The sequence below is a fragment of the Schistocerca gregaria genome, chromosome 10, assembly GCF_023897955.1.
Source record: "Schistocerca gregaria isolate iqSchGreg1 chromosome 10, iqSchGreg1.2, whole genome shotgun sequence".
NCBI lineage: Eukaryota > Metazoa > Arthropoda > Insecta > Orthoptera > Acrididae > Schistocerca > Schistocerca gregaria.
The window spans coordinates 129,669,400-129,686,836 of NC_064929.1; the positions used below are offsets into that span (position 1 = coordinate 129,669,400).

The window sequence follows — 17,437 nt, forward strand, 5'->3', positions numbered from 1 at the left end:
CATGCCCAAAGCAGGATTCGAACCTGTGACCGTAGCGGTCCCACGGTTCCAGACTGTAGCGCCATTAACCGCTTGGCCACCCTAGCCGGCCGAGAAACCTTAATGAAAAGACTGGCTGAAGAAAAACGTGATGATGAAATCGATTTATTTTTTGAAAGTATCGCCAGCAACGTCAAAAAATTGAATCATAATTTGGTCAATGAAGCCAAATTGAGATCCTTGCAGATGCTTATTGATTTGAAGAAGCGCTGTTCATTTGAATACTACTTTTCCGTGTGTCTTTCATCTCCCAGTACTTTCTCATACTCAACAACTCCAACGACATCAAATGTGGATAATACTACCATCACACAATCTGACAACACAGACCGAAACGCCAGCTTACAAACCCATTTAATGTTGTGATAAATGTTAATTTCATATTTTTGTATTGTGCTATTTTCATTTTTTACACTGTGTGCATTATTAATAAAGCAGTAACACATTAACAAATTTTATTGTACATATCTCAATGTTAAAACTAGTTTTTCATCTGTCGTTATAGGGTATGGATATCTGGGAAACGAATCATTCCTGATATCTTCTTTGACGAGATCGAGAACGTAGTTAAACTGCGCTATGTTCAACCTGAGATACTCTAAGTTTCTGGTCTTTTTTTGACAAGTGGCGATTGATGAGTTGTTCAAAACAGCCTTCCTCAGTTCTTGTGAGGTAAATCGGATGTGTTTCAGCATTTCCCTCACATAGCTGAAGCTGAATTACTTCATCTTCAACGTCTTCTAACATTAGATAAAACAACAAATCGCGTTCATTCATCCTTTCGGCACAGACGCAGCAGACCAACTAAACACTGTGCGGCCGCGGCTCTATAGGAATAGTTATGCGTCAGCCGCGCTACGTCAGACGCACAACGGCTGCCGCATGCGTCAAACGTGGCATAGCAATCCCACCTTTAGGATGTTGGACACCACCGATGCACCATTGCATGCTGCTACTGACGTACTAAGTGTAGCCTGCCCTGTAGCATCCACCAATCGGTCAAGTCGGCCACTGCGTCCACGGATCTGTCAGTCTGCGACACTGTGATGGATGTGTGGCAGCAGACAGCGACCACGATGCACGCAGCAGGCTATCAGACACAGCACCAATGTGCTGCGCAAGTGACATAAAAACTGCGATGGCCTGCGGTCTCCCACGCTCCTCTTCTGATGTGGATACGCGTCACATCAACTCTGCCCTCAATCTATCATATGAATTGACTGCCGGCGGTGCGGCACTTACATCTTGCACTTCCGCGGCGTAACTACGGTCTAATTGACTGACGACCAGAGCAAATCTGGAGGATTCTGTAGTAATACCGACGCAGAGGAAGCTGGCTTCGACTTGCGCAAACCAAAGCGCCGGGGTGTGCGGCAAGAACGGGGGTGAGCGCACTGTGACGAATTATTTCTTCCGACGATCTGTAATGTCGAATCAAGTATAGTTGGTCTGCAGCTCGTGGTCTCGCGGTAGCGTTCTTGCTTTCCGAGCACGGGGTCCCGGGTTCAATTCCCGGCGGAGTCAGGGATTTACACCTGCCTCGGGATGACTGGGTGTTATTGTGTCTTCATGATCATCATCCATCCCCAGTATGGTCGGAGAAAGGCAATGGCAAACCATCTCTACTAGGACCTTGCCTAGTACGGCGGTGCGGGTCTCCTTCCCCTACGCTCTGTCAAGGAGTATAGGACTTCATCAATGTAGTTACACCTCTCGGCGTTTTTGACGTTTCGATCACGTCGTGGTCCCCACTTTGGCCTTTACTAACTTATCAGCGTCGACTGGTTTGTTAATAGCCTGAGGGCGCAAGAAATTATCACTGCGCAGTTGAAGAACAAATCTTTATTTGCGTCCGCCGGAGGATCGAGGCGGCGCAGAAGAATTAGCGTATACAGATCTGATAAATATACAATATTACTTAGATGAAGGTACATCCGAGACAGACATTACTTTTACTAGGCGAAACTAACAGAGACTAATAACTGACTGCAAATAACAACAGATATCAAAACAATATGTACGCTTCTTGGCGGCTGCGAAATATCAATGTCGATTGCAGCGCCCCTGGTGACTGGCACGGGAAGCCAACTGACAGCCTCGATGTAAACAAAACAATGCTCGCTCGCAATACACGCGACAGTGATGCAAAGTGAACGTTGTCGCTACATATGCATTGTTGAAGGATATCGATATTTTTGGACTTTTGCTGTTGTTGCACCGACCTTCGAAACATCGATGGTAAATTCTACGTTTACGGACGAAATCTCGATTTTTCGGAACATCGATATATCGCTTGCTTCCCTGTGAAATATCAATACTTGGACGCGCCCATCGAGCGACAGGGTAACAGGTAGGTCTACGTTGTTAGTGTATCAAAATACGCGCACGAAATGCATCCACTTTGTCCACTCGGTAACGTTTTTTGTTCCATATTGCTTACTGTATAAATTTCTAGCACATCAACTATGCTCAGTTAATGTTCTTACTGGATTGTGTGCAAAATTTTTTAAGATGTTTCTCGTTGTTAGTAATGCTATAATTTGCTGTTTGCATGTGAAAACAAAATGATTCCTTGTTACTTACGTACGTATGCTCATTAATGTGTCAAACTTTATTCCTGCTTGGCCTGTATAATGCTTTCCACGGCTATCTCACGTAATTATGTACACACCGGCAGTGGTAAATTTATTATTTATAGTTCATACGTCGTGGTAGAGCGGAAACCATGAATTTCATGCTGTTATAAACGCAATTTTTAACACATTTTTCGAAATATTTGCTCAGTTTTATCATACGTAGTTCAGTTAGATTTCATACGAGCATATTTTACGTTGTCTTTTCTTTTATACTTGTTTGTTGTGTATAAGTCCTACCATGTTCTGGCGAAAACCATTCTCGTTGTCGTTTATTAGTGCGAAAGACTCGTTTCAACATTTGAACTGTTGGAAGTTGGCCGGCCGTGGTGGACGAGTGGTTCTAGGCGCTTCAGTCTGGAACCGCGCGACTGCTACGGTTGCGGGTTCGAATCCTGCCTCGGGCATGGATGTGTGTGATGTCCTTATGTTAGTTAGGTTTAAGTAGTTCTAAGTTCTATGGGAATGATGACCTCAGCAGTTAAGTCCCATAGTTATCAGAGTCATTTGAACCAGTTTGTTGGAAGCTGTAAAGTAATTACATATAGTACAATGATATAACATCTTTCTCTTGCCTGTGCCTTGTCAGTATCTGCATACAAGAATGTCACATGCAAGACAGTAGAATAGTCATTTACTGTAACTATCACCATAAGAATATATAGGGATTATATGTGAGAAGACAGATGGGAAGTTTAATTTTAATACAAAGTGGCCTCTGTATAGTCATTCATACAGTCGGTGGGGGACGAAAGTGCACTTACAGTGTTCGCGACTTTTGTGTTGCCTGTTGCTGTTAGTAACAGTTCGAATGATGAATTATGGGAAGTATCACACAATAAACCATGGGCCATATGTAGGTAGACAGTGACGTTCTCGTTAGTAATATCTCACGGTTCATTGGTGGTATTTTGTTCTGTGATGTTATGACAATCATTTTTCCTGTTTCCAGAATGAGATTTTCACTCTGCAGCGGAGTGTGCGCTGATATGAAACTTCCTGGCAGAGTGAAAATCTCATTCTGGAAACATCCCCCAGGCTGTGGCTAAGTCATGTCTCCACTATATCCTTTCTTTCAGGAGTGCTAGTTCTGCAAGGTTCGCAGGAGAGCTTCTGTAAAGTTTGGAAGGTAGGAGACGAGATACTGGCAGAAGTAAAGCTGTGAGTACAGGGCGTGAGCTGTGCTTCGGTAGCTCAGATGGTAGAGCAATTGCCCGCGAAAGGCAATGGTCCCGAGTTTGAGTCTCGGTCGGGCACACAGTTTTAATCTGCCAGGAAGTTTCATTTTTCCTGTTGATATCCTTTGGCTTCACAGACTTGCTGGTAGGATTATTACATTCCATCTTAACCTATCGTAAGGCCATGCTACAGGCCAGTATGTTAGCAAATCTAGCTTCCTTCCATTCACATTCATTGGTTTCGTCAAATGGCAATCAATATGGAGAACAGATATAATCAATCTCTATCTTTTGTCAAAAGAAATCTTTACTGCACCCTGTTGCTTGGCTACCACATACTCTCGCCTGATCAGTTGTGACCAATGTGACGGAGTTGCTAATAGCAGCATGAGAGTTGCTGATATGCCAAGTGCACTTTGGCCAAGGAATCTGCATTTCTTCCAACTGAACAATGATATTCATTGCCATCAAACTCAAATAACATAATCTACTTAAGAAGCCAATAGCTCAGCAAAGTTCACAATAGTTTGAGCTATAAACGGAACTTGCTTTATAATAAATTGCCAATGTGAGTGAAAAAAAAATACAACTACACTACCTTGTTAACACACTCTGAAGCTATTCCTGCTTCCAGTAGATCAGGAGGATAGCTATTACTTTGAAAAATTTCAGCTTCCCCTTTTCCACCAAATACCTGCTGCATATCCTCCATCAGCGGCCCAATACTCATTTGTCCACAATAGCTTTCTCAGAGAAGACTGCTAACCTAATTTACAACAACAATGTTCTGTCACCAATAAAACATCATCAGTTATCTAGCCTTACCGTGAATATTGCTAGCTACTTGCTGTGAAACCGATGGAACTTTCGATACCTACTCAAAATAATAAAACAGTTTGTAGAAGGAATATCCTATATGATATGTTTTTTAATTATCATGAGAGTTGGTAGTAATTCACAACTTTCCACTTTGCATTTTAGGAAATCTCATTAATTAACCCAACATTAAAGCACACATCTTCACTTTAAACCCCAGGCAGGGATGCAAAGTCTACATGAAAATTCCATGTGCATATTATATTAAGTATAACAGTTAAACTGTGAATGAGTTCTGTCATTAGCAGTGGAAAATATTAAGGTCTTTACAGGTTCAAACAGACTTTTCTGGAAAATATGGAATTCTCAGGGAAATTGAATGTACTGGAAAAGTCAGGAAATTTTCAAGGAATCATGAAAGCCTCATGGAATTCAGAGACATTCGTGATGGTGTTGAAATTTTAGTTGATGGAAAGGAATGTTACATATTACTCCTGAGATTCTGCTTTGGAAGCAACTGGTCATGTCGCCAAATAATAAAAGTTAATATAGTGTGAAGGACATTTGGTTTGAAACATGTTGTTGCTATTATTCGGACACTATATCCTGGCAGTTTTAGGTGGGAGTGTTGCGAATTAAGATTGCATAAGATTGGGCCTGAACTACCAGTGCTGACTGCAGCATACAATTGTGCAGTAGCCTCTACCATGTGCTTTGTGTTGCGGATTTTATTTTTATAGAGAAGAGACTAATCCTATTGCATAAAGGGATCCAAATGAGGCCATGACCACAACAAAAGGAATTGCGATCCCTATGACTGTTGTCAGTTTTACTTTTGTGGAAGCTCAGAATGCTGACATAGGCTGGCAGCCTTTCAAGAGGTAAGTGGGGTTTACAAAATAAAGCTTAACTGGGAATAATTGCTAATAAGTGAGGTAATAAATCAAAGCAGTTTCAATTGCAGTTGCGCAAACTTGTAAAGGAACACTCAACTCTTGCCAGCAACAAAAATAACTGAAAGGAAATCTCGTAATTTCAACTTAGACGAGCCAAAGTCACCATCCTGTTAAGAAATCAGAGACCTTCAAAAAGGCATTTGAAAGGCAAACAAAGGAAACATAAATGCTCCTGCTTTCAGTGGAGACAAAAATTTACTTTTACATTGCAGTCTCCCAATAAATAAGAGATTTTATTGCAAATAGTAAAAGTTTGAGGAGGAAACTTCAAAGAATCAAGTGCAAAGATGATGGTTGATTGTAGTCGTACATCGTTCTTGTTTACTGGAGAAGTCTGTCTTACTTTTTTTATATTTTTATGCCAATATGGAATTTATTTTTCTCAAATATTTTTTGATAGCCAAGTTTCATATTTTTTCATTTACAAACAATTTTCACTAGCAACATCTCACTGCATCTTTTTAACTCATAACAACTGGGTCATTCCATGTCAAAGGGACCAATATTAAAAAGTGTCCCCACCTGACCCTCTCTAAATCTAATGAAATTTGGTGTGATGGTTCTGTATGGTCTCTGATGGTTGTATGCCAAATTTCAGTCCAGTATCTTCCACGTTCAATTTTTAGGGGATTTTAAAGAGAGTCCACTCATCTTCGCATCACATATGGAGATGCAAATGTGCCTAGTTCTAGCAGACATTTAGTCATTTGCTTTAATATACATAGACAACTTTTTACGCTAAATCACACAATGGCAAAAATTAGGGATTTAGCCACACCTAGATATAGATACAAGCCTCTAAACTGGTGAAAAATACATTGCGCTATTGCGAGAGTCAAGGTTTGGCCGACCACTGCTACTTTTTGTATGAACCAATCACACTAACACTTCAGAGGGTTATTCATACTTATGATGTCTATATGTGGATCAAATTTAATTAACATTGGATCCCTAGATAAAAAGATACGCATCTGCGAAGTTGGCCAAAAATTTCTACGTGCAAATTTTAGGGTATTTGGGGAGGAGAGCGGGGTAGGGGGGCAGTAAAATGTGTAATTGCAGTGTTGTGTAATAGTAAGATTTGCTTGTGGTTTAGGTAATGTGACCATGTTAATAAGAAGTGTTTTTACATTATTTTCCAGTACAGGCTATAAACATAGTAAAACCTCAGAAAATGCTCTTCAGATTATAAAATCCAGAAGATCATAATGGAACGCCAACTTACTTTAGAATATTTTAACCCTACAATGCATGTTGGTGCATATACACACCATCAGTCAGTTTCCATTGTCCTTATAGAGCAGCGATGGTCTTTTTAAGGCTCTATTCATGCAGTAGCGACACACTGCTGAATCACCGCTTTCAATTGTTGCTTTCATTATTGGCAATTTTCACAGTCTGTCTTCTGTGCGGTGTAATCTTCAGTGTTGGCATTGTACAGTCTTAGTGTTGAGGACTGAGTGTTTGGATAATCAATAATCATTGTTGTAGCTGGAGGTATGCACTGAAACAATATATTTTGATATGCTAATTTGTATATTTTGTATACAAATAAGTCTGAATCTGCTATGCTTCAAATCAGGATATCCAAGAGCTTCCAAAATTGCTTGTTATAGGTTAATAAACTATTGTATAAAATGAACGAAGAGATGCTCTCACCTTGCTACTTTGGTGGATCAGATGCAGCTGATTGTCATGGGTCATCATCATTCTATTAGGGAATTCAACTAAGATCAGTTTTAAGGAAGTTTTACCAGTGGACTAGGAGCTTGTACGATGTAAGTTTGGGCCTGATTTTACTGAAGATACCCAAATTTGCCCATACCATAATGCCTGTTGATGACAGAATTTCAGTTCCTGCAGAAGACATGCTGCAACCTGTCTAGTAAAGAAAAACATGTAATAAAGAAGGCTTTAACACCAATAACCATTGCAGTGTCTGATAGATTGAAGTTACTAACTGATGAGGTTTTTAAACTTGGTCAGAAAATTTGTACCAAATGTAGACATGAAATGGCCCAGAAAGAATCTTCCCACCAGGATAAGCAAGAATCACCATTCACTGAAGACATGGTTGTAGTTGATGCTTGCTTTACTGCTAATACTTCATCACCACCACTTGGAGAGTCACCATTAAAGCTTCAACAGATCAGAAAAAGGGATTCAGTGGGGTACGTAAAGCGCAAAGTTCTGAAAGCCCCAGACAGCATTACTAAAGTAATTGCCACAGCTGCTGGTGTGAGCTAAGTAGATATTGCACAAATACAAACAGAAGAGTGCTGAAAATGTGAAGATATGGACATCTTAATTGAAGAACTTAAGATAAAGCTTCAGGATTCAAGCAATTGCAGTAAAGTTCAAATTTTGACCCTAGCCCCAAATAGCTGGACTATTGAAAAAACAGTGAAAGAATTTGCTGTTTCAACTAAATTAGTGAACAAGGCTAGAAAACTAAAGATGGAAGATGGGAGTTTGGTAATGCCTGCAAACCGAAAAAGAGAGAAAGCTCAGTGTTGAAGTGAAACAAAAGTCCTCACTTTTTTCTCACTTATGTCCCAACAAAAAGGATTGTCTTGCAGTGAGAATAAATGGGGAAAAGATTCACAAGCAGAAACACCTGCTCCTTTGTAACCTGGAAGAAATGTTTATTGCTTATTGTAAACACTATGGAAATCAAGTAAGCTTCTCAAAATTTTGTGAACTCAGGCTGAAATGGTGTACTACAGTTGGTGCTTCGGGATCACATTTCGTATGTGCATGTGCAATTAATCCACTGTATCCAGTGTGGAATCAAAAGATTGTATGCAACATTGTTAGGAATGTCCAGAAAAAAGGCAACTAGAAGCTTTTCTTGATGATAATGTCAGAGTATTAGCATTTGTGTGATCAGCAACTGTCTCCGTCATGATACCACTGCTGTTGATGCCTTTCAAATAAAGTTAATAGCATATTTAAAGACAAAGATGGAAACCATTAAGAACATTTATTACTTTGGTGAGGGATCAGCTGCTCAGTATAAGAATTTAAAAAAAATTCATTAGTTTATGTCTGCATGAAAAGCATTTTGGCATCACTGCTGAATGGATTTTTTTTTTTTTTTTTTTTTTTTTAAACAAGCCACGGTAAATCACCTTGTGATGCATCATCATCACCAGGAAGACAGAACAGTTATCCACAATCTACCTTTGACAAAACTGTAGAAATGTTTAACCAAAAATGGAACTGAACTGTAGTTTTTTTGTTTTGCAGATTTGCTGTGTTGGGTATTATATTTGTTTTATGACATGTATTAAATTAATATTTGAAACTGATTTATATACTGGAATGAAAAAAATTAATTTTGGGACTTAATCAGCAAAATATTTCATTTTTCAATCTCCTCAAAGTGTTAAAATAATAACTTTTGCTACGTATTCTTACTCATCAAAATGCAAGATCCAGAAATTAAACAATATAGCTTGGAAAGCTTAAAGCATGTTCATCCAGCTGTTACAAGAAAAAAAGAATTGAACAAGACACAGATGAGATTGCTCCCCAGAAATGCCCTAAAATTTGCATGTAGAAAATTTCGGCCAGCTTTGAAGAAGCTTATCTTTTGTCTAGGCATCCGATGTTAATTAAATTTGATCAATATATAGAAATCTCAGGTAGGAATAACCCTCTGAAATTTTGGTGTGATTGGTTCATATGAAAAGTAGCAGTGGTCAGACAAACCTTGGCTCTCAGAATGGCAAGACAAATTTTTTAGCCACTTAAGAGGCTTGTATCTATGTTTAGGTGTGGCTGAATCCCTCATTTTTGCTATGGTGTGATTCAGCATAAAAAGTTATAGAAAGAAACATTCACATGGGAAAAATATATTAAAAACAAAGATTCCAAGACTTACCAAGCGGGAAAGCGCCGGTAGACAGGCACAATAAAATAACACACACACACAAAATTTCTAGCTTTCGCAACCAACGGTTGCTTCTTCAGGAAAGAGGGAAGGAGAGGGAAAGACGAAAGGATGTGGGTTTTAAGGGAGAGGGTAAGGAGTCATTCCAATCCTGGGAGCGGAAAGACTTTCACACCGAATTTCATTAGACGTGGAGGTGGTCGAATGGAGATCCCTGGTGCCCTTGACATAGACGACCCCACTACTACCATCTAACTCACTACTAAGTTGACAACTAACTGCATTGGTTTAAATCTGCTCCTTATGTAGACAATTTCCCTGCAGTAGTACTGACTGTAAAGCCGGAGTTTTATCATTTCATGCAAAAAATAGTATTTCAACTTTTATTGGGGACTAGGAGTGTGGTAATTGTTCACATATTGAACACTGTATTACATTAATTTTTAACATTTCATTGTAAATTTTCTACTTTAGATTATATATAGCTTCAAATTTTGTTAAACAAAGATTAGTGTAAGATGGAAACTAATGCAAGATAATAACTATTTACAACACAGTGCAATAGCATGTGAAGGAGCTATGGCTCAAGTTTAAAAGAATAGTTGACCACATGCTGGATGAAATATATGTGCCCAGTGGAACATTTTATCATGCAAAGAACCCTAAGTGGTATGCAGTCACTGAGAACGAAACTTCTAAAGAAAGAGAGGCTATTGTTTAACATGTGTAAAATGAAGTGTAGAACTGTAGATAGAGAAGTGTTGAATGAAATGCATTTGGCTGTCAAGACACCAATGCACGAAGCCTTCAGTGACTGCTGTAGCAAAATATTGTCACATGATCTTTCACAAAACGTGAAGAAATTCTGGTCAATGTAAAGGCTGTTAGTGGTACCAAAGTAAGAGTCCAGTTACTTGCGAATGAGACAAAAGCTGAAATTGAGGTCAGCAAAACAAAAAATGAAATGCTTAACACTATTTTCAAATGTTCTTTACAAAGAAAAACCCAAAGAAAATGCCCCAATTTAAGCCTTGTGCCAATGAAAATAAAATTAGTATTAGTGTCACTGTTGTTGAGATTGTTAAAACTGAACAAATCTCCAGGGCGTGATGGAATCCCCATCTGTACTGAATTTTTGCCTCAGTTAACCTCTCTTCTAACTATAATCTATCGTGGAGCCCTCAAACAAAAAAACTGTGCACAGTAGTTGTAAGAAAGCAAGGGTCACTCCTGGCTTTGAAAAGGGTAGTAGAAATGATGCACAATACAAACCATCCATTATCTTGGACATTGGTTTTTGGTGTACAATCATAGAAGGTATTCTGAAATCAAACAAAAGGGTCAATCTATATGAAGTGGTCCAGTAATGGTTGCTTGACCATTTTTAAATATTTTTTTTAAGTATTTGTTTGCCCTATATTTGAGATGTTCAAAACAGTTTTTCAGAATAACTTATTTGGCACCTTTACTGGATGGCAACCATTTTTATTTGTAGGTGCACAACGAATTTTCAGTCTGGAGACATTAGCGAAAATTTTAATGTCTCCGCACTGGGTTAAACTACAACATTGCAATTGACATGATTGTTTTTAGAAAAGTGTCCTCTACAACATTGTCTATTACACAAAACATCCTAAATTCAGAAATAACCAGTCAAAATGATCTCCAAAGTTTGGTATTCAAATTTTCAAAAATCCACTTTTTAGGCCCCAAAATGACAAACAAGGAGTGATTTATGAGAGACTATTTTTTCCTATAGTTAGATATCATACACTACTAGCCTCATATACAGCAAGAACACTTACAAATGTTCCCTTGATTTTTTATGAATGTTTGAAATTTGGTAATTTTCATTTTTTGTTAAGTTGGGTGTTAGTTATCTCAGGGGGGACTGAATATAAAAATATGATTTTTGCACAGTTTGTACACCTATATGACAGCAACATACTGTAAAAATTTCAACATTGATATCTATTGATATTGTTCAGAAAGATACCAATTTTTGAGAATGAGGAAACAATTCACATTATTCTTCAACTGATCTCATGGCTGTTGCTTATGTAAATGTTATGTGCTTTGTTCTGTGTGTAATTTGTAATTAATTTTGAGAGATTAACTGGAATGCAAAAGTTTCAAGAAACTTTAAAAATGTCAATGACTTTGATGAAGGTAGAAAAACTTTGTTTAAATTTTGAGTATGTTCTTCTGTAACGTCAGTCTGTGAGTAACATGAGAAGAAAGATATTCTGAAGTACAGCCACATTTTTGGAAGAAAGTGCTGTGATCCACTTAAAGTTCATAAAAAGCCTATTACTAAAGGTTTGAGGGAAATAAAATGTATGTTAGAGTGAAACAGCTTCCCAAGTCAAACATAATGTGATTCCTGAAAATTCCCTGTGCCCAAATTGTTACTCAAAAATATTTGTTGTGACTCTAAAACTGGAATCATGTATTCTTGTTAATGACATTTATGTTCCTAATGAGGAAGCAGTTAGCATATTGGATTTTGCTTGTTCTAAATTAAATGCATTTCCTGCTTCGAAAATAATAAAATTAAGTAGCAGAAAAAGAAAAGCAGGTACTGAAAATTAGGTACAACAAATTTCACACAAAATTAGAGAAATTTGGAATCATGCTTTAGTAATACAGATACCAAAATTATTTTTAAAGAAGAAGAAACCTACCACCAGTATCATCTGACACTGAATATTTGATCTTAATAGAGAAATTAAAAGTTAAATGTTCAGTGACATCTGAAGAGGAAAAAGTTAAAATTTTAAGTTTGCTCCCAGACTCATTGTCAGGGGGGGGGGGGGGGGGGGGAGGAAAGTTCACGAATTCAACGTTTCTCATCGTTTGGTTAAAATAACCCAAAAATTAGTGAAAGAGCAATGCATTCTTCCAGTTTTAGGAAATAAGAAAGGAGTAAGTGTAAGTGAAGAAGTAATTAAAAAGATTGAGCAGTTTTTTGAAGATTATGAAAACAACAGAATGTGCCCAGGTTGCACAGATATCAAGAGTTGTTATAAATGGAGTTAAAGTAACAAAGCAGAAACGACTAGTGAACTCAAATTTAAATGAAATTTATGTAGCTTTCAAAAATTCACATCCTGAATGCAAAGTCGGAACGACAAAATTTTGTGACCTCTGCCCTAAGTTGTGTATTTTGGCTGGATCCTCAGGGGGACACACCGTATGTGTTAGTTTAAATCATCAAAATGTGAAACTGATGATTGCGGGTGCAAAACTCGGTGATCTTAACTACGAAGAATTACTAGATTTAATGGTCTGTGACACGAACAGTTGTGACTGCATAATGAGTTTGTGTAACAAATGCCCTGGTAAGGAAACCATTGTTGAATTGTTTCATGAAAATGATGAGGAAATGCCAGACAGTATTACCTTCAAACAGTGGGTCACAACTGACTGGGCAGAAATGAAAACAGTGGTTAAATCTCAGGAAGAGTACTTGGAATCTTTAATTGATAACTTCTAAAATACAAAGTAAGTTTTTGAAGGAAAAAAAAAAAGCACAACTTCATGAAACTGTCTGCATAGTGCTAGCTGATTTTGCAGAAGATTTTACATTTGTGATTCAGGATGCAATACAAGGGTACCACTGGGTCTGTGACCAGGCAACAGTGCATCCATTTATTCTCTGCTTTAAAAATGAGAAAGAAAAAGTTTGCAGTACTTCAATTTGCATTTTAAGCAACTACTTGGAGCACAACACTTTGGCTGTACATGTGTTTCAAAAGTATGTAATATATTACATAAAAGAAAATTTTCCCAAGGTTCAGAAGCTGATATACTTTTCAGATGGAAGTGGTAGTCGGTATAAGAACAAAAAGAATTTTTCAAATCTGTGCAACCACAAAATAGACTTTGGGTTGGAGGCTGAATGGCACTTTTTTGCATCTTGCCATGGTAAAAATGCATGTCATGCTGTAGGAGGTACAACAAGACATGAAGTAAGTAAAGCCAGCCTACAAAGACCAACCACAGACCAAATTCTCACGGCACAGGACATTTACGTCTTTTGCAAGGATAATATTAAGCGCATTCCCTGTTTTCTGATCAAGAACAAAGTGCTTCTGCATATGAAAACAACACTTCAAACCAGATTTGAAAACTGTATAGCAATAAAAGGAACAAGGCATTTCCACAAATTCCTTGGCCTTGCAGAAAACTTAGTTTGATACTATGTAACATCAAAAACTGAAATTTATGAGGATCATTGTGCCAGTAAAATTACAGCTCTGTCTTTAATGTTGAATGACATAGTGGCATGTGTGTGTGATGGACAGTGGTGGCTTGCAGTGGTTGAAAGAATAAGTTTGGAAAGCTGGCCCAAGAACATAATTCAAGAAAGCTATTAGTGACAAAGTTTGGATACCAAGGAAAAATGTTTTAAGGAAACTTTCAGTGCTTGAACTTACCACAGCAACTGGGAGGTTATTCTATCCGACAGAAGCTGTCTGAAGAAATAAGTGTTCTCAACATTCACCACGAGGTTTAGGAACAGTAGTATCTCAAAGGTTGTTAATTGAAAATATTTATTTTAAATATGTCAAAATAATGTTTCCACTTTTCATATGTAATTCAGTACCTTACTACAGTAATAATTGATTATATCCCACCAATGTCACACATGAATAGGCAACAGCCATAATATCAGTTGTAGAGTAATGTGAATTATCTCCTCATTTTCAAAAATTCATTTCTTTGTTCACAGTCGGATATCAGTGTTGAAATTTTTACAGTACATTGCTATCATATAGTTGTACAAACTGTGCAAAAGTCATATTTTTGTATTGTGTCCCAAATGAGATAACTAACTCACAACTTCACAAAAATGAAAATTTTCAAATTTAAAACATCATAAAAAATTAAGAAACATTTGTAAGTGTTCTTGTTTTATATGAGGCTAGTAGTGTATGATATCTAACTATAGGGAAAAAATATTCTCATAAATCACTTCTTGTTTGTTATTTTTGGACCTAAAAAGTGGATTTTTGAAAATTTAGATACCAAACTTTGGAGGTCATTTTGACTGGTTATTTTTGAATTTAGGGTATTTTGTTTAATAGACAATGTTATAGAGGACACTTTTCTAAAAACAATCATGTCAATTGAAATGTTGTAACTTAACCCAGTGCATAAATATTCATATTTTGCTAACATCTCTAAATTGAAACATTGTCATGCACTTACAATTGAAAATGGCCTCCATTCAGTAAAGGTGAAAGGTAAATTTTTTTAAAAACTGTTTTGAACTTCTCATTTATAGGGTAATCACATATAAAAAAAAATTAAAAATGGTCATGTGGCCAAGCAGTTCTAGGCACTTCAGTCCAGAACCGCACTGCTGCTACGGTTGTAGGTTTGAATCCTGCCTCGGGCATGGATGTGTGTGATGTCCTTAGGTTAGTTAGGTTTAAGTAGTTCTAAGTGTAGGTGACAGATGACCTCAGATGTTAAGTCCCATAGTGCTTACAGCCATTTGAACCATTTTTTAAAAAATGGTCAAGCAACCAACTTAATTTTTATTGGACCACTTCATTTGATTGACCCATAATGAGATATCTTGAACAGAATGATCTACTCCATCCCAACCAGCAGGGATTCTGAAAATATCAATCATGTGAAACCCAACCTCACTTTTCTCACATCGCATACTGAAAGCATTGGATCGAGTCAGTATTTCTTGATTTCTGAAAAGGCATTTGACTCAGTACCACACCTACATTTATTGTCAAAAGTACGATCATATGGGGTATCCTGTGAAATTTGTGACTGGATTGAGGACTTTTTGGCAGGGAGGATGCAGCCTGTTATGTTGGATGGAGAGTCATCGTCAGACATAGAACTAACTCCTGGTGTGCTCCAGGGAAGTGTGTTGGAACCCTTGCTCCTCATGTTGTATATTAATGACCTTGCATATTATGCAGTTATCTATGATGATGATGTACTGTCTGAATGAAGCTGCATAAATATTCAGTCAGATAGTGCTAAAATTTCAATGTGGTGCAAAGATTGGCAGCTTGCTTTAAATGTTCAGAAATGTAAAACTGTGCAATTCACAAAATGAAAAAAAAAAAAACCTTTTTATTACAATATCAATGAGTCACAGTTGGAATTGGCCAACACTCAAAAAAACCTGGGTGTAACACTATGTAGGGATATGAGATGGAATGATCACATAGGTTCATCTATGGATAAAGTAGGTGGTTTACATTGGTTTATCGGTAGAATGTTGGGGAAGTGCAATCAGTGTACAAAGGAGGGTGCGTACAAATAACTCGTACGACCCATTCTAGAATATTGTTTGTGTGTGTGGGACTTGTACCAAATTGGACTAACATGGGGTATTGAATATATACAGAGAGAGGCAGCACGAATGGTCAAAGGTTTGTTTGATCCTTGGGAGAGTGTCACAGAGGTGAATAAATCGGACTGGCAGCCTGTTGTAGACACATGTAAGCAATCCTGAGAAAGTCTACTAATGCAGTTTCAAGAACTGGCTTTAAATTATGACTCTAGGATTTTACTACAACACCCTATGTATTGATCACACAGGGATCCAGAGGACAAGACTACAATAATTGCAGCATGCACAGAGGCATTGAAACAGTCATTCTTCTTGTGTTCCATAATTGGATGGAACTGGAAGAAATTCGAATAACTGGGATGTCTCCACTGCCGTGCAGCTCGCCATGGTTTGTAGAGTATAGATGTAAATGTAGATAACAAAAATCATAGTGTATTGAGGTGGTAGGTAAATAAGTGTATCGTATACTTCTATAGAGCACTTTAGTCTATTACATTACAGTAGGCGTTGTCTGCATGGACACGGGGATTAATGTGCAGGTGAACGGCCACAGGTTGTGGGATCTGTCCTGTCACTAAATGTAGCAGCTAGATCACAGATTCCTCCAGGTGGTGGTCAATCGCTTTGGTGAATGAATGGTCAAATGATAACTTCATTTGTACTCTGACTTGAAGAACAACATAATACTTCCAGTTTCGTAGAATCGAGATAAATATAGGCCACCATATGCTAAAAAATTGATGGTAACTTAAAAGACAACCGTGTGAGTAGACAACATGTAGAATACGTGTTACATTTGTAAAGTAACTGACATGATCCTGGGACAGTCCATGGTGACTCACGTTACATTTTGAAATCAGTGTTTTATTTTGTTGACATTTTATCAATCTGTAAACCCGTATTTTCTTTTGTAAATCATCATCACAAGTTGTGTTATTCAGAGAAAGATTAAGAAGAGTTATTTAAGTAGAGAAGAGCATTAAAATTAAAGAACAAGCATGTAATTCATGTTGTGACTCAAGTTACAAATTTGGGAGATCCTATTCCTAATGCTCATTGTAGGTCAAAATTTTCCTCAAAGTATTAGGAGTATGGATCTGGTTTTTGTTACAGAAAATGCATATTAAGTTGGCATTAAAATGCCAGAGTTACAGATTTCTAAAAATATTTTTACCATGTGAAATATTTTAATATACTGAAAAAGACGCATGTCTCAGTGTTATGTGACTCATGCTACTTGCTACTTTTTTGTTGGAAAAACTGTTTTCCTGCAAGTGGAGAAATGAAAATATGACCTTATGTGCCAAGTAAGGTAAACTTAACATTAACATTTCACTTTACAAACACTATGAAAAATTATAAGAGCGTAACATCTGGGAAAATGAACTGCAAATGTAATTAAAAGTCAGATAACTGAAAATATACTCTTGCATTGACAACTTCAAGTGCATTAATTTTCTTAGTAATTTCATCTCATTTTACAGGCCATTTCCAATAGTGACCAGAACATTTCATTGCACTGATTAGGTAAGAATTTCTAAATACTGCACATACTTCTCCAGCATTGAATTTACTGTCATATCCTACTT

The 17,437-nt window shown here is 37.5% G+C and overlaps 1 protein-coding gene across 11 annotated transcripts in view; it reads left to right on the forward strand.

Annotated features, from left to right (window-relative positions):
• The first annotated feature begins 2,150 nt into the window (after positions 1-2,150).
• The window catches only part of LOC126293183 (F-box/LRR-repeat protein 17-like), an 85,569-nt gene continuing 70,282 nt past the window's right edge, over positions 2,151-17,437 (forward strand). The window contains exons 1-2 of one of the 11 annotated variants that reach the window (XM_049986288.1): positions 2,298-2,389; positions 16,097-16,236. The gene's annotated coding sequence lies outside the window, so the exon portion shown is untranslated. Of the gene's footprint in view, positions 2,452-16,096; positions 16,237-17,332; positions 17,376-17,437 lie in introns of all 11 variants that reach the window. The other 10 variants (XM_049986291.1, XM_049986290.1, XM_049986285.1 and 7 more) reach the window with 10 other exon arrangements.